Here is a 19,425-nt window from a genome sequence, read left to right as displayed (position 1 = left end):
GGATGCCATGATCTTAGTTTTTTGAATGTTGAGTTTTAAGCCAGCTTTTTCACTCTCCTATTTCTTCTTCTTCAAGAGGCTCTTTAGTCCCTCTTCACTTTCTGCCATAAAGGTGGTGTCATCTGCATATCTGAGGTTATTGATATTTCTCCCAGCAATCTTGATTCCAGCTTGTGCTTCATCCAGCCTGGCATTTCACATGATGTACTCTGCATAGACATTAAATAAGTAGGGTGACAATATACAGCCTTGACTTACTCCTTTCCCAATTTGGAATCAGTTCATTGTTCCATGTCTGGTTCTGATTGTTGCGTCTTGACCTGTGTACAGATTTCTCAGGAGGCAAGTAAGGTGATCTGGTATTCCCATCTCTTTAAGAATCTTCCACAGTTTGCTGTGATCCACAGAGCCAAAGGCTTTGGCGTAGTCAATAAAGCAGAAGTAGATTTTGTTCTGGAATGCTCTTGCTTTTACTATGATCCAAAAGATGTTGGCAATTTGATCTCTGATTTCTCTGCCTTTTCTGAATCCAGGTTGAACATCTGAAAATTCTCAGCTCTAGAAAGATAAAGGAGGAAAGGAAGGATATACCCATCTGAATGCAGAGTTTCAAAGAATAGCAAGGAGAAATAAGAAAACCTGCCTAGGTGATCAATACAAAGAAATAGAGAAAAACAACAGAATGGGAAAGACTAGAGATATCTTCAAGAAAATTAGAGATACCAAGGGAACATTTCATGCAAAGATGAGCACAATAAAGGAGAGAAATGGTATGGACTTAACAGAAGCAGAAGATATTGAGAAGAAGTGGCAAGAACACACAGAAAAACTACACAAAAAAGATCATAATGACCCAGATAACCAACAATGGTATGATCACTCACCTAGAACCAGACGTCCTGGTATATGAAGTCAAGTGGGCCTTAGAAAGCATCACTTTGAACAAAGCTAGTGAAGGTGATGGAATTCTAGTTGAGCTATTTCAAATCCTGAAAGATGATGCTGTGAAAGTGCTGCACTCACTATGCCAGCAAATTTGGCAACTCAGCAGTGGCCACAGGAGTGGAAAAAGTCAGTTTTAATTCCAATCCCAAAGAAAGGCAATGCCAAAGAATGCTCAAACTACCGCACAATTGCACTCGTCTCACACGCTAGCAAAGTAATTCTCACAGTTTTCCAAGCCAGGCTTCAACAGTACATTTTGAAACTTGACTATATTCAAAGTCTTCCTTACTTATATCTGAGAATTATGCTGGCAAACATACATATGCTCTCTAACGTCTCAGCTTCCTTAAGTAGCCATGGTCTCTACCCTCTCCATCTCCAATATTATTGCTTTGGGAAAAACAGCCCCGGCAGGCATGTGAGCTGTGTGCTGTATCCCATTCTCCCCAGAGCTACGGTACAGCTGAAATCTTGTACCCTACAATTCTGCGGGGCCATTGAGTAGTAGATCTTTCTATTGTCTTAGTACTATTTTTTTCCCCCAGTGGGTATATACTCAAAGATTGGCTTAAACCTCAATATCTTACAAAGTGTTTTTTTTTTAACAGCTCATCCTCCACCCCCAACTTGTAGTCTCTATTTCCCTAAAACTCATATAACAGGACGAGTCAGAAGGCAAATCTAATTTAGTGGACTTTTTATTGTACTTACTATCTATCACACTTTGTATCAACTTCATTGACCAGCTCATTGTTTTTATTGTGAAAGTCTCTGAACTTGGTTCTCTCATCCAATAGAATGGACTGTGTCCAAGGAGGCATTTTTTCTGGCTTACCCAGAGTCTCCCAGACTTGGACACATCTGTCAAGAATCTGTGCTGGGCAAAGTCTGAAGCTTTACTCGGGACTTTCTGCATGTTGACAGTCTCTCTCTCTCTCTCCATCCATTTCATAGCCATTACCATAAACGTGGTTCAAACAAATCTAAAATAACAGTACACTCTATTACTTCAGATCAGAAGACATTTTATCAGGTGGTCATTTTGTGATCAAAACACATTAAAAAAACACACACACTTTGGGTTAGAAGTGGTAAGAGAAAACAGTGACTTTGTGTCAACCAACCTGAATTCATGTAAATTTGCCTAGCTTGCTCATCAGAGGCCTGTCAGTCCTGAATTCTTTGCTTTGAGGCTCATCTATATCAATGTCAATTCTACATACCAGTCTAGTAGCTTAAAAAATTCATTTATGTTTTTTAGATGATGTATGACAAATTTCATTTAGGAAAATATATGATCTTCTTTTAAAATAATTGTTATTCTGAGGGGAGGTGTCATTTCTACCATATTTAGCAGTTCTTCAGATTCCATGTGTAACTCCCCCTGTCCTTCCCTCTTTTCACTGTATATTAGGTGCTGTGCCAGAATTTGTCTTGATAATTAAAGAATCCTAGCAATGGCACCCTACTCCAGTACTCTTGCCTGGAAAATCCCATGGATGGAGCCTGGTGGGCTGCAGTCCATGGGGTCGCTAAGAGTCGAACACGACTGAGTGACTTCACTTTCACTCTTCACTTTCATGCATTGGAGAAGAAAATGGCAACCCACTCCAATGTTCTTGCCTGGAGAATCCCAGGGACGGGGGAGCCTTATGGGCTGCCGTCTATGGGGTTGCACAGAGTCAGACATGACTGAAGTGACTTAGCAGCAGCAGCAGCAGCAGGATTACCTGAGAGGCTCCAGAGTGTAAAATACTTGGCATCCATCATAAACTCATTGGTTACTTGTGGATTAAGCATTCCTCAAGTTAACTTGACTTTCTCAGACTATTGCTTTTGGGCTGTCCCCTTGACCTTGTGGTGCCTGAAATCTGAAAAGTGGAGAACATGTTCAGGTAAAACTCAAGAGAATTTCTTTAGAAGTAAGAGGTGGCAGGTGGTGGAAAATCAGTAAAAAGAGTTTTTAAAATATCTGGAAGCCAATGTTTTAGTCAGGTAGTTTAAGGAGATGCAATGTAAAACAGCCTTTAGCAAAAACTCTAATTGGACAAAAGGAGAAGCAGCAAATTTGAGTCTTAAGAGTCTACGCTGTCCTAATTGAGGAAAAAGCTGAATGTAAGGAAATTTGCATAGAGGATAATGGTGATGATTGTGGCTTTGTTATTGTCACTCTACTCTTTTGCTAGGGCTTCTCTGGTGGCTCAGATGGTAAAGAACCTGCCTGCAATGAGGGAGGCCTGAGTTCAATCCCTGGGTCAGGAAGATCCCCTGGAGAATGGAATGGCAGCTCACTCCAGTATTCTTGCTTGGAGAATCCCATGGACAGAGGAGCCTGGTGGGCTACAGTCCATGGGGTCACAAAGAGTCAGACATGACTGAGCGACTAACACACACACACCTTTGCTATAGCGAAAGTATTCCCTTATATGTACATAGTAGACATTTCATATTCACTCGGCTTTATCTGGAAGTTCCCTGATGGCTTGGTGGGTAAAGAATCTGCCTGCAATGCACAAGATATGGGTTTGAACCCTGGGTTGGGAAGAGCGCCTGGAGAAGGGAATGGCAGCTCACTCCAGTATTCTGGCCTGGAGAATCCCATGGACAGAGGAGTCTGGTGGGCTACAGCCCATAGGGTTGCAAGAGTCGGACACGACTAAACAGCTGGACACACACACACATACACACACACACAGAGGATATCATGTTTTGAAACTGACTAGCTAGCAAAGTGGCCATTTTAGTTGCAGTATTTTCTCTCTGAATCCATTGGAAAAGATTTTAATAGATTTTCTTCCAAGATAGGCAAGCACTTGTAGAGGCAAAAAAGCAAAGTGCTGGTATGCAGTTTCAGAAATCTCTTGACTACTTGTTCCCATATGTGTTCCAGGAAATTCACATTTGGATTTCAGTACAATTCAGAGTTATGGTAGGGCTATCCAACACTTTTTTGGAAGAGAGTTTGCTTGATACCAATATAAGGCTTGCCAAAACTCAGCAGGCCAAATTCTAGTTCTGAAATCTGTGGGAACCAAGAGATCAGCAGTTAGATCATGGGGGCTGTATCACTTTCAGCTCTCTGAGGAAACAAATTTTACCTAATGGTCCAGAAGGTCATTTTGAATATAACCAATAATCTTTAAAAAATGAAATGTCTTTTCTGTGGCATTTTATAGGGTATGTAACATTTAATAATGAACACATACTATTATATTTCTTTCTCTGAGTATTGGCTAAAATGTTTCAGCTTTTCAGACTTAATTGTATCTGGCCAGACATGTGCAATTATGCTTACCTTTAGAAATGAAAACCCACTAGTATTTATTGTGTGTATTAAACTAAGTTAGAAATTCAATCACTTTATAGCTAACCTGTGTCGAAACTGCTCTGGTTAAAGTGATTAGTTGGCATTAAGCTCATTATTGAGTACAGAACTTCTCATCTTCCTTTAAAATATTGCTATTAACTTTGCAAAAATGGTGTGTCAGAAGTACAATAAGTGTAATAAAATAAGAAATTGTAAACCACAGTCAATCTGAGAATGTCCGTTTCTTTTCCTAAGACTAAACTATAAAATGCAAGTACTGGAAGTGATCTCAAAGGTCAATGTTCAAGTACCCCACGTTTTAGCAAAGGTAAGACCAAGCAATTCCAGATGAACTATTTTCTTTTCTTAGATCCTAGTTATATGCCTTGTCATAACAGTCTGCTTTAATGCTTATCCAAACAATGAAACATTGTAAAATGATTGGTTATATCCTCTTCAGAATGAACTTTTACATTAGAGTGTGTTAAATCTTCCTCTTCGTCTTAAACCATCCCACCTTTATGTGTAATAAGGATTGCTTTCTGTCCTATTGAAAGTAGTTTTCTCTTGGCCTTTGGAAAGTTTGTTTTTAATACCTCTTTCAGACGGGGAAAACTAAAATTTGATAAAGCTTTTAAAATGAAAGTGTACAAAGTGACAAGTACATTATCTTTATCTTCTTTATGAAAAGAAGATTGTTTATTTTCATGTTTATTTTCATATTGTGCTTGCTTTTTGTACCAATAGAGTGTTTTTCAGCCATCATGATTATAGTATCTTCTGTTTTTCTGAATTTCTGATGTTCTGCTAGGTTCCATTTACCTGGAGGGAGAAATTCTAGATGCTTTAGTTAAATTTTGTGACTTCTCAGAATACCATATCTATTGTGGAAATGAGGTAGTTAACTTAAGACCATATCCTGCTATTGAGTAAAATGGTGGATTTTATGTTTTTATGACTTTTGCAGTTTGTATTACTTATGCAATGAATTTTCTCAGATAGCCATTATTATTCCAATTTCACTGTTTAAAAATAGTAAGTGAGAGGCCAAATCATTTGCCTAAAGTGTTATGACTTACTAGTCAGAGTCATCTGGAAATCTTTGGACCACTGCTCTTCCCACAAGGCCACATTGCTGATATTTTACTTTATTTGTGTTCAGTTCAGTTCAGTTCAGTTGCTCAGTTGTGTCCGACTCTTTGCAACCCCATGAATTGAAGCACGCCAGGCCTCCCTGTCCATCACCAACTCCCGGAGTTCACTCACATCCATCAAGTCAGTGATGCCATCCAGCCATCTCATCCTCTGTCGTCCCCTTCTCCTCCTGCCCCCAATCCTTCCCAGCATCAGAGTCTTTTCCAATGAGTCAACTCTTCACATGAAGTGGCCAAAGTACTGGAGTTTCAGCTTTAGCATCATTCCTTCCAAAGAAATCCCAAGGCTGATCTCCTTATTTGTGTAGATTAATCTTTATACTCTAAGTGATTCATTTTTCTCTTATAAAAATGGTCTAACAAGTGCAGTGGACATTTTGGGGGAATAAATACTACCTTTTTTTCCTACATAAAAATATTTTTTCAATGTTTTTGTGTTGGCATTAAAAACTTGGCCTGTAAATGACTGTACAATCAGTTGAAATTATTCATCCTAGGACCAACCCTACTGTCCAGAGTTTAATGTTTTGGGGTTAGTGTGGATAAGAAGACTCATAATGACACATACAAAGTATTTCCTGACAATGAAATTTCTGGGACTAGAAATGATCGTAACTAATTTCATATATGTTCTCTACTTTTTTCCCCATCAACTACAGTCACTAGAAAATCTGCATGCAATCCTACCTGGAATCAGGTAGGCATACTAATCACTTTCGAAACACTTTTTTGGTCTATGATTCTATTAATATAAAACAGGGTAATCAAGGAAATGGTAATTTTAGCAAGATGCTTTAAATCCACCAAAATTAATATTTATTTTTAGATTGTTAGTGCTCCATAAATATGAGAAACAATCATGATCCTGTGAGTTGAAACATATTCATAATTTCTATTATGTCTGTATTAATAATGTCTTTTAGGGGCTCCATCATTAGGGAGGACTGTGACCCCAAGCTTTACTAGCCTCCCCCAGATATGCTGTATCTTCCTAATTTTATGCATAGATTTGGCATTGTAAAGATATCTAATACTTAAAATAATTCCATGTTGTTGGGATGCAGATTGAAGATCAAGCTCCCAAAATGTGAAGCAAAACACCAAATGTGACCATTTGGGGAAATATTTTAAAAGATCTATAACTTCATAAAGTGATCGAACCCAGGCCTCCTGCACTGCAGGCAGATTCGTTACAAGCTGAGCCACCAGGGAAGGCCAAGAATACTGGAGTGGGTAGCCAATCCCTTCTCCAGGGGATCTTCCTGACCCAGGAATCAAGCCAGGTCTCCTTCATTGTAGGCGGCTTATTTATCAGCTGAGCTACCGGGGAAGGCCTATAAAGATTTCACTTTAAAGTGTATAAAACCCTGCTCATATTTTGTAATATCTAGTCATAATTCTCCCCCTTTTTTCACCATACACCATTAGGCTAAATGAAAAAAAAATTTTTGTTGTTGTTGTTTAGTTGCTAAGTCATGTCCGACTCCTTTGCAACCCCATAGACCATGGCCCATGAGGCTTCTCTGTCCATAGAATTCTCCAGGCAAGAATACTGGAGTGGGTTGCCATTCCCTTCTCCAGGGGATCTTCCTGACCCAAGGATTGAACCCAAGTCTCCTGCATTGCAGGTGGATTCTTTACCATCTGAACCATAGGGATTCTACTGTTATCTGATGTAAAAGTCTATAAAGGATGTTAAACCTTTTTCCCTCATAGTGTTTAACTTATGAATCAGTAGACCACATGCACAACCTGTGTATGAGTAAGTCTGCAGATAGTGACTTTATTTTAATGACAAAAGTTTTCCCTTAGTGACTGAATGACTCATTTCCTTTAAGCAAACTTTCATGAACAAATATGTTGAAAATTGCCTGGCATGACAAAATCAATTTGAATTTGTTAGAAAATTAAAAAATGATGTGAAGCCAGTTGACCTTTAAATATCTCTCAGAATCTTTCCATACCATGAATTCTTGCACAAAACAACCAGATGTATCAGTATTATGCTCAAATTTTTAATCTGACCCAGTTGAAATTGGTTTTATACCAACTCAGCTGAAGGCCAACATAATGGCTCCCCTTACTTGAGCCAAATCAGACAATGAACCGTCTCTTTGTCTCATTTGTTGGTGGGAAGATTTGTAATGTTATAACTTTAGTTTGAGAAGAAACACAGTTTGAAATTATGATGTCTCATAGATTTTTTCACCCAGTTTTGTCTACAAATGGAAAGAAATTTATTTATCTACTGAGTAACTGAGACATACTTTAGTAAAATGTGTTTCCAAGAATAAAAATGATTGTAGCAGTTATCATAACAATTTTAAGTGAATTGATTTTTTTCAATTTATAAAGTTTGGTTTTGTTGTAATCTCATTTTTTTTTCCTGTATGAGAGTTGTAGTGAAGTGAGTGAAAGTCACTCAGTTGTGTCCGACTCTTTGAGAACCTATGAACTATAGAGTCCATGGAATTCTCCAGGCCAGAATACTAGAGTGGGTAGCCTTTCCCTTCCCCAGGGGATCTTCCAAACCCAGGGATCAAACCCAGGTCTCCTGCATTGCAGGCGGATTCTTTACCGCTTGAGCCACCAAGGAAGCCCAAGAATACTGGAATAGGTAGCCTATCCCTTCTCCAGCGGATCTCCTCGACCCAGGAATTGAACCAGGGTCTCCTGCATTGAAGGTGGATTCTTTATCGACTGAGCTACGAGGGAAGCCCAAGAGAGTTGTAGACTGAAATGTAAATTTTCTGGTGTTGAGTATGTTGCTTGTAATGCTGATATTTCTAGAAGATTCAGAATAATGAGAAATCGGTTCACAATAGGGGATTAGCCTTAGAAAACATTGTGGTAATTGCCTCTATTTATACAACGATATTGCTCTGGAGTATAGAGTCAGTAAATAAATTTTAAATTAAGCTATAAAAACATGTTTATAAAGTGATCCAGTATTGATCATTTAGCAAACAATGAGAGATTGACTGTTTTTGTGTTACGTTTTCTTTCAGCAGAGTGACTTTAAAAATCCTCATAGTTCATTTAGGGTTTGTCTTGCTCTTCTATTATCAATAACCATTATGAAAGAGAGTATGTGGTGTTAACATCTAGCAAAATGTAGTCTTTTTTTTTCTTCTCTAGACATTCACTTTGTGCTTAGTTTCAACATTTTATTTTATAAATTTCAAATAAAACATCTTACTTAAAAGGCCCTTTTTAAATGGAAACCTAGATTAGATTGTTCTCAACAAAATAAGAAACGTAAATGAAGTCATTTCATTTGGATATGAGCTTTTTATAGAGTGTAGTTGAATGATAAATAACTGATTGAAAACTAAATAAAATAAGGGCTACAAATGACTAAGGTAAAGTGTAGAAAGGGTCTTATCTGATCTCAACATGACACAGAAAGAAATCTATTTGCTGATAAAAAGAAAAAAAAATCACACATTAACATCTGGACTTCATGTGGATACTTTCTCAATAATTAGCAGCAGCCCGTGTTCAGCTACATTCTTCCATCTGGGAACAAAACATCATAGGGACTAAAAATAAAGACAAGGAGAAAAGTTTAAAAAAAAAATGCTTGCTGCAAAATAGTGTGGTTCCCCTACATTGTAAATTAAAGCGATCGTTTCACCCTCTTTGGGTGCCAAACATACTTTCATCACTATACTACCTAGACATGCCTTGCAAACTGACATTTTCTTTTTTATATTCAGAGGAAGATATTATGATTTAAAACTGTGCTTGTGATTTAGGACTTAAAGGATCATTGAAAATATTATTAAAGGTATTTGTATACTGATAGATTTTAAATAAAAAGAATATATCAACATCAGTTGATAGAATCATTATCGCATATGTTACTTCAGGACATAAGGGACAAAAATTGTTTAAACTTTATTTCATGCTGTGAAGAAGGTGGCTTATGTAAGCACAAAAGAGTGTTTTTGTTTAGTTGTTAAGTCATGTCCGATTCTGCAACCCCATGAACTGCAGCATGCCAGGCTTCCCTGTCCTTCACTATATTGCAGTTGCTTAAACTCATGTCCATTGAGTCAGTGGTGCCATCCAACCATCTCATCCTCTGTCGTCCCCTTCTCCTCCTGCCTTCAGTCTTTCCCAGGATCAGGGTGTGTTCCAAAGAGTCAACTCTTCATGTTAGGTGGCCAAACTGTTGGAACTTCAGCTTTAGTATCAGTTCTTCCACTGAATATTCAGGATTGGTTTCCTTTAGGATTAACTGGTTTGATCTCCTTGCTGCCCAAGGAACTCTCGAGAGTCTTCTCCAGCACCACAGTCTGAAAGCATTGATTTTATGGACCTTTGTCAGCCAAGGGATGTCTCTGTTTTTTTAATATACTGTTTAGGCTTGTCATAGCATTTCTTCTAAGGAGCAAGCATCTTTTAATTTTGTGGCTGCAGTCATCATCTGCAGTATACAAAAGAGTTACCTGTGCGACCCCATGGACTGCAGCCTACCAGGGTCCTCCATCCATGGGATTTTCCAGGCAAGAGTACTGGAGTGGGTTGCCATTGTCTTCTCCGATTACTAACAGAAGAGTAGTTAATTTTGGGGGAAAATGAAGTGAAGTCGCTCAGTCCTGTCCGACTCTTTGTGACCCCATGGACTGTAGTCTACCAGGCTCCTCCGTCCATGGGATTCTCCAGGCAAGAATACTGTAGTGGGTTGCCATTTCCTTCTCCAGGGGATCTTCCCGATCCAGGGATCGAACCCAGATCTCCCGCATTGCAGGCAGATGCTTTAACCTCTCAGCCCTCCAAAATCACTGCAGATGGTGACTGCAGCCATGAAATTAAAAGATGCTTTCTCCTTGGAAGAAAAGCTATGACCAACGTAGACAGCATATTATAAAGCAGAGACATTACTTTGCCAACAAAGGTCCATCTAGTCAAAGCTAGGGTTTTTCCAGTAGTCATGTATGGATGTGAGAGTTGGATTATAATGAAAGCTGAGTGCTGAAAAATTGATGTTTTTGAACTGTGGTGTTGGAGAAGACTCTTGGGAGCCCCTTGGACTGCAAGGAGATCCAACCTGTCCATCCTAAAGGAAATCAGTCCTGAATATTCATTGGAAGGACTGATGCTAAAGCTGAAACTCCAATACCTGATGTGAAGAACTGACTCCTTAGAAAAGACCCTGATGTTGGGAAAAATTGAAGGCAGGAGGAGAAGGGGATGATAGAGGATGAGATGATTGGATGGCATCACCGACTTGATGGACATGGGTTTGAGTAAGCTCCTGGAGTTGGAGATGGACAAGGAAGCCTGTTGTGCTGCAGTCCCTGGGGTCACAAAGAGTCAGACACGACTGAGCAACTGAACTGAACTGAACAAAAGAATATATTTCTCTAGTCTTAAAGGAGAAAAACGTACAATATACTAATTCTACTCAATGGTCTGCAATTTTTCGCCTGTTAAGAATGGCAAAGTAAAACAATCTGATGCTGGCAGTTTTCATGCAACTATAATTCAGATTTTTATTCTCTGTTACAGTGTAGATTCTATGGAAGATACATTGCATAACTTCTCTAAATTATTGTGGAATATGTACCATATGTTTTCTGAGGCTGCTTATCTTTCATTGACTGAAGACTAAACCCATATGGTAAACACAAACAGAGCCTGTAGTTCATCATAAGGATGGAAATAGTCTCCAGAGATTTGAACTTTGGTTTCCAGACCCCTCTGGGTCAATTTGAAAGAGACTGGTCATTGTTTACCACACTGGCCCAGTAATCTTAGAGCATGAAGGAAGCCTGAAAACTGCCAGTCTTTTTCTAGCCTATCGAAAGTGGTTACCATCAATGAGGGTGGCTCTGGGAGTTCTCAGGGCCAACGACCGTACCTCATAATTTTGTAGTTTTCTTCCCTCCCTTGATTTTAATGATTATTTCTTTATGATGTTGGCTAGTTTCAGTCCATCAACTAATTGCTACTGTTCTGAGCCAAATTTAATATTTATTAATACTTTTCATGAATATTTGTACAAAAGCGTTTATTTGTCCACTTAAAAGCAGCCTATAGTTATCAAAACTGGAAAAATTTGAGACATACCTGTTTTGGGGCAATGGAGCCAAAATTTTTCTAACCACTTCTTACACTGCAGGACGTTTCAGAATTTTATAGCCAAGATCATTTTGTTCTCCTGACATTATTAAACCATTTGCTCTTCGTTATCTTCTGTGTCCTATTCAAACCACTCATCCTTGCCTTCAAGCAGTTCCTTCAGTCCTACCATCATCTCCTTCCACACTTTTCTATCCTGTAATTCATGGTCCTCAATAGATTTTATTTTTCTACTGTTTCCTTCCCCATTTTGATTGCAAAAAGAAATATGTAATTTCCAAGTCAGGTAGGCAAACGTAGACGAATTGATGCGTTTATTAACTCACTTTCCCTAGTAGACAAAAAGTCCTTCACCTTTCATTGAGATGATTTATATTTATGTGTATATAAGGTGTTGGAAAAAAATAAGGAGGCCTTCGATAAAGGGTGAGGACATAAATAAATATGTTTTATTTCTTAAGCTGCAAAAATAGACATAAGCAGTGAACACTGAGCTGAGATGAAAAGGACAGTGGACCTCTCATTTTAGAAAATATGAATTTTGAAACTTGGTCTTGAGTTTTAGCAAAACAGTCATTTGAAGGTTATTATTTTTGAAAAAATAATTTGGTAATGCATATGCTCTTTTAAGGGTTTCGCCAGTGACTCAGTGGTAAAGAATCCACCTGCAATGAAGGAAATGTGAGTTCAATTCCTGGGTTGAAAGATCCCTTGGAAGAGGGCATGGCAATCCACTCCAGTATTCTTGCCTGGAAAATTCCATGGATAGAAGAGCCTGACAGGTTACAGTCCATGGCGGTGCAAAGAGTCACACACGACTGAGACACAGAATATAGGGACAAACTTAATAACATTTAAAGAGAGGATTTAGAAAGACTGAAGAAGCCTAGTAAAGATAAAGCTATTCAGAAAGAATAGCCCCTTTGGGGAGTGTCAGAGGAATCAGCAGACCTTACAGTAAAGAAGGAACACATAGATTGAACTTAAGTATTTTGGAAAACTGGAAGACAGTTATTTTAGTTTGCCTATTAATAGTAAACATTGACTCCCATTTAGCATAACTTTTGTACAGCAGAATCTAGAAGGCTAAAGCTGTATTTCTCAAAATCCTTTGCAGCAAAGGTTCTACTTGTGTAGAACTGTTGTACTAAGCAGATGCTCTCGGCTGGGACAGAAGTGAGCAGTAATGCTTTTGTTGAAGAGATCAGATCAGCTGACAGTCCTGATAATGGGAGCACTTGGCTCTAAAGGCAAACCGGAGTCAGTTTCTGGAGTCTCCGGCAACAGACCCCTGGTGTCTTAGGTGTTAAGAAACAAGGTGATATGTGGCTAGCTGTCATGGGTACACTAGAATAGCTGATGGAGGCTTGTGCATTTTTCTCTGATGCTCTTCCTGGCTCTGTAGTATTCAAACTCCATTCTTTGATTCTCCCTGAGATTTGTAAACTGCCTAACTTGAGTTTTTCAATAACCTTCTTCATCTAAAACTAGCTACAGTGAATTTCTTTTTCTGAGAATAAGGATCCTGCAGGATACAACTATTAATACTTTATTTATTTATTTATTTTTTGCACCATGCAGCTTGCAGCATCCTAGTTGCCCCACCAGAGATTGAATGTGGGCCCCAGCAATGAAAGCACAAAGACCTGACCACTGGGCCACCAGGGAATTCTCCAATGCCAACATTTTAAGTACCATCTCGCTTAAACTTTACATATACTCTTTGAAGCCCTTTCTCAAATCCATCTAGTGATCACTGACAAAAAAGTAGTCAAATCCGTGTCTGTCTTGATATGACGATTTTTGAGGAAGCCGAGTAAAGGAAATGGATTCAAAGGTAAGCCAAAGAGGGCTCATTTTAGACACATGCACAAAAATAATTTAATAGAGGACCAATTATGTCTATAGAATAGATTAATTCAGTTCAGTTCAGCTCAGTTCAGTAGCTCAGTCATGACCAACTCATTGTGATCCCATGGACTGTATCACACCAGGCTTCCCTGTCCATCACCAATTGCCAGAGCCTGCTCAAACTCATGCCCATCGAGCCGGTGATGCCATCTAACGATCTCATTCTCTGTTGTTCCCTAATAGATTAATTAGTGAACTCGAAAGCTGCATCATGGAACATCCTCAAAGAGACTAGATATTGGGTTAAGCAATCATTTATTAGACGAGATCTCATCTGACAAACTTTCTATTTCAGTTTGTTATTTTAACCGCAAGACTTTTATTACTACTTAATTGTAATATGTCAATGGCCTCATGGTGCTATGTTATAATTTTATGTTAGCATATTGGTAGGTTAAATAATGTGATTATGTGATAGATAAGGAAGAAATTTTTATAGTCAGTTGTTTATTATTTTCTAAGAAACAGAACTACAAGATATTTTAAATCCCTCATTAATTTTAAAATATCATTATATGTCCAAAGAGTGTTCAGATTTCCTCAGTTGCTTCATAATTATTTTTTAAGATTGTTCAAATCAAGATTCAGCAGAGTTTCTACACTGCAGTTCTTTGACTTGTATTTTAAGTCCCTTTTGATCTGTGCACCCACTTGAATTTGCCTTGGAGAATTTTCCACAGTCTGGATTTTGTTCACTGTACGCTTGTGTGGTTATTTAACATGTTGTTCCCCCCACCCCACCCCTTCTTCTTTATTTTTATCAACTAAAGGGATTTAAGACTTTCAAATTCAGGTTTGATTTTTTTTTTTTAATCAGACACAAACATATATCACTGATGGTCATGTGTACTTTTATCAGGAAGCACATGTCGTCTGGTTGTTTTTCTCTTTATGGTGTTAACTGCCATTAATATTTATTGTCGATATGCATTATTTCATGAAGGTTTACCGATACTCTAACTCTGTGATACCTCTGTTTATAGAAGCTCTGTAAGGTAATTAGCAAGTTTATTTTATTTTCTGTAATCTTTCTTCCCTCTCCCTGTACTTCTTAATAATTGTGCTTTGTACACATCATAAGAACATGTAGCCATTATATACTACAATGTTTTCCTTGTATCTGTTATTTAGTTTTAGTTTCTCAGGTGCAATGTTTTTCTTGTATTTGTTATTTAATTTTAGTTTCACAGATAGATACATATTGAATTCTCACCACCAGTCTTCATGCCATGGCCTGTCCAGTCATTTTCACTATATGAAATTTCTTCTCTAGTAGATTACTCAGGAAGGGCACCATGGGATAATATTTCCAGAATCCTTGTATGTTCTTAGAAAGTTCAGCATTTTCATTTTGAAGGTCACTTTGCATATAAAAAATTAGTTCACACATTCTTTCCTTGAGTATCTTAAATATGTTAAGATATTTCATTGTCTTCTATCATTAAGTGCTCCTGTTAAAAAGCATGAGAACAATCAGGTTTTCTCATCCTTATAAAGAACTGTCTTTTTTCTCTAGATATTCAAAAGACTCTTTAAAAAATTAGTTTTACTATAATAATATGTAGTCTCTTCTGGTTAAACTTTTCTGGGTATGGGTTTGCCTTTTCAATATGTATATAAAGGTGATATTTATTTCAGAAAACTTTTCCTGAATTATACATTTCAGTATTGATTCTATTCTCTTGCTTTATATGTCTTCATTGGGGACTTCTGTTACATAGGTGGTGAATTTTGCTTGCCTTTTTCTCTCTGTAAATTTCTTTTAATTTGTTTCATTGCTTTATTTTTAATTTTTACATCTTCTTTTACTTTCTTCTTTCATATAGCCTATTTTTCAAATATATCCAAAGACATTACCCATTATCCAAATCCATTTATTTTTTCCTACATTTCTTCTAATTTAGTCATCATTTTTGAAATGATTTTTACTTTTGTTTCTAAATCTTTCTTGAGTTCTTTTCCTCTTTTCGAATATTCTTTTTCTTCTCATCATCTCATTTCTGGGTGTTTCTAATTCTTCTGGTATTCTTTCATAGTTTCTATTATTTTCTGAAATTCTTTTAGCTTGTTTTGAAATATTAGGGAATATTTTATCAATTTTGTGGGATGTTTTCTGGCATGCCTTTATTGTCAACATGAGTATTATTTTGCTCATTATTCCTTTTCCCTAGAAAAGCTTTACATGGATTCTGTCCACAGTTCATTCCTCTTTCTGGTTTTAAGTGATAAGTGTTTCCTATTACTCAAAAAATGGAATGGTCCAGCAAGATTTCTTAGCCTCGTGCCTTGGGCCTTCTCCTCCATACTTTTGTTCTGGAACTTCTTTTTTTTGTGCCTCAGTGTGTCTACCCAGCTCTGTTTAGAGTCTCCTCTCAGAGGTTCTCCTTAGGTCAGGCATTTGTTTGAAATGGGCCTTAGGTTGGTCAGTTAGGAAAGTTCTTAGTATGGAGACACCTCTGTACAATCAGCCCACTTTGTGATCCCTTGAACACCCCCATGAATCACAGCCTCTGAAGGAACCTCCTAGGCATGTCTGCTGTTTTTGAAATGGCTCACTGAGCTTTTTACACAAAAATGAGGACTCATTTTGGGGGTGAATCCCTATTAGGAATTTGTTCCTGGATTTCATATTCATCAGAAGTCCTATTTTTCTTCCCTCCACTGTCTTGCATGCAGTTGCTAATACCATGTGGGCCTGATGGCAGATCCAAGTTTGGGAGTTGCAGAGATGCTCTTTCTTCAAATTTTGCAGCAGGTGTTGGTCATAAAATTTTATTTTGTTATTCTAGCTTCTCTGTTGTTATTAGAGGTTTGGAAAGATGAAAAACTAGGCCAAGGTTGCCTATATTGTCTTTCTGGAAACTAGTAATAAGTTTACTCTCAATCTTATCGCATGACTGCAAGAGGATTTGAACTCTTTTCCCGAAGAGTTTTAAAAGCAAGCTAATTAGCAATCATTTTGTATTGATATATTTGGGACACTTATCTGCTAGGAGTCTATGATTTCAACCATAATGCTCTTTTCCTTTGTTATATCTTACATAATACAATTTAGTCACTTTATAAGAGTAGTAGATAAATTCTTAACTAATAAAAACTTTATTAATATATTTATAAATTTATATCTATATGTTGAAATATATCCATAAATTTACTGTATGTAATATATGTTTATGAAGTATATACTAAAAAGCATATCAAAATTATTAGATATAAATTTTTTTAATAAATGTGTTTTTTTATTAGACAAAGAATGTGTGGATTTATTTTTGCTTATAAAAGACTAAAGCAATGCAGTCCCACTTTAATCAGTTTTGCTTTTACTCTAAATGTTTTCTTCTCACCTAATAAAGAAGAGAAAGAATGTTTTGCCTAACTCAAGACTCATTTGGATCTGTGGTTTCTAAAATGTCAAGCCCAAATCGAACACTCTGGAGTTTAACCTTGTTTGCTTTTGGCTAAAGTGACTTCCTGTTTCTAAGAAAGGAAAAAAAAAAAGGTCTAAAATGCTATTAGAAAGATCACAAGGCTTTTCTAAAATCCAGTGGCTCACACAGCAAAATACTTTGATGAATTAAGTACAAATAAATCCTAAAATGTAAATAAAATTTACCTGTAAAATATAGTTGACTTTATAAATTCAGAAAGAAAATAGTATACTGAGACAAAATGTCCTTGGGAAAAAGGCAGCCGAATTTGGCCAAACCCAAGTGTTTGAAAAACATTGTTGCTGGAGATGCATAATGAACCCAAAAATTTTTGCAGTTTTTGTGTTTTTCCTTCTTATAATTTTGTTGTGCTTATTCCCACAGCCAACTTCAAGTGACCCTCACCCCAGCCCACCCCCTACCAGGGGAAAAAACAAGGCCACTGAAAAGTTTGCTTAAACTTCTTAATACTTTTAATCCTTACTTGTTATAATTTGATTACTGAGACATTTTCTCTGTGGGCCTCCTATTAAATCACTTTCAACTTGAAACAAACCAGAAATCCTTTTAAATAACAGAGCTAGTATTCATTTTAAGCTGCTCAGAATTTATACAGAAACTGTAGAATGTCTCTTCTAAAATGCTGTAAATGTGCCCAGAAGCTACTGTGATGGGCTTATCCTTCCAACCTAAGCAAAAATAAATAAATAAATGACTGAACGTGGTGTTCTGGGTTACCAAGTAGAGGACAATGTTACTCAGCCTTGTAGCTACTTTTATTTATTGTTTTGTGTTCTTAGGTATCAGTGTTGATAGTTACCTCAAATTAACAGAGGTGGTTTTTCACTTGATATACCCAATAATATAATTTTTTTTATAGGAAACTTTTTATTTTGTATTGGGATAAAGCCAATAAACATGTTGTGATAGTTTCAGGTAGGCAGCAAAGGGACTCAGCCATACAGATAGATACAGGTATCTATTCTCCCCCAAACTCTCCTCCCATCCAGGCTTTGACATAACTAAAGACCTAAATGTGAGCCCAGAGACTATAAAACTCCTAGAGGAAAACCTAGGCAGAACACTCTCTGGCATAAATTACATCAATATCTTTTCTGATCCATGTCCCAGAATAATGGAAATAAAAATAAACAAATGGGACCTACTTAAACTACAGAGCTTTTGCACAGCAAAGGAAACAATAAAGAAAATGAAAAGACAACCCACGGATTGGGAGAAAATATTTGCAAATGATGTGACTGACAGGGGTTAGTTTCCAAAAGTTACAAACAGTCCATGACACTTAGCAACATCCAACAAACAACCCAATCAACAAATGGGTAGAAGATCTAAAGAGACATTTCTCCAAAGAAGACATATGGCTGGCCAAGAGGCACATGAAAAGATGTTCAACATTGCTAATTATTAAGGAAATGTAAATCAAAACTACATGGAACGTCATTTCACACCAGCCAGAATGGCTATCATCAAAAAATGCACAAACAGTAAATGCTGGAGAGGGTGTGGAGAGAAGGGAACTGTCCTACACCATTGGTGGAAATGTGAATTGGTGCAGCCACTATGGAGAACAGTATGAACATTCCTTAAAAAACTAAAGATAGACCTATCATGTGACCCTGCAATCCCACTCCTGGGCATATAGCTGGAGAAAAACATGATCCAAAGAGATACATGCTTCCCAACATTCATTGCAGCACTATTTACAGCCGCTGAGACATGGAAGCAAGCTAAATGTCCATGGACAGAGGAATGGATAAGAAAGATGTGTTACATACATATAATGGAATATTACTGAGCCATAGAGTCGGACACGACTGAGCGACTGAACTGAACTGAACTGAAGGATGAATGAAATAAGGCCACTGCCAGCCAAATGGATGGACCTAGAGATTGTCATACTGAGAAGGCAAGTCAGACAGAGAAGGAGAAATATTGTATGACATCCCTTATATGTGAAATCTACAAAGAAATGATGCAAATGAACTTACAAAACAGAAAGAGACTCAGAGAGAATGAACTTATGGTTCCAGGGGTGGGGTGGGGGGAAAGAGATAGGGAGTTTGGTATGGACAAGTCCACATTGCTATATTTAAAATGGATAACCAACAAGGACCTACTGTATAGCACAGGAAACTCTGCTCAATGTTATGCCCCAGTAATATAATTCTATTTGGGCAGATATTATGAAGATCTGGTCTGAAACAATCTTTACATTGTATATTTTACATAGAAAAATTAATTGTGTTTTTTAATGTTACTTCCCCCTATTTTAAGTAGTTTCAAGATATCCAGGAATGATATAGATTTTGTGTCTCTAAGAATCTATTTTCAATCATTCATCTAAAAGGAATAACCGAAGTTACTAAATTTATAACAGCTGAGGGGAGAAAGAGCAGAAAAGGCAATCATTACAGTAATTCTCAACCTTTTGTGTGCATAGATATTTCAAGGAAAACCCCTTAAAAATGCATGCTCAAGGGAATCTGCCCCAGGAGATACAATCTGATAGGTGATGACTAAGAATCTGCATTTTAACAGTGTGATGCTATAGGCTGTCTTTAGACTTTAG

This window comes from Capra hircus, chromosome 9, assembly GCF_001704415.2.
Source record: "Capra hircus breed San Clemente chromosome 9, ASM170441v1, whole genome shotgun sequence".
NCBI classification, from domain to species: domain Eukaryota; kingdom Metazoa; phylum Chordata; class Mammalia; order Artiodactyla; family Bovidae; genus Capra; species Capra hircus.
This window is presented reverse-complemented; position numbering follows the sequence as displayed.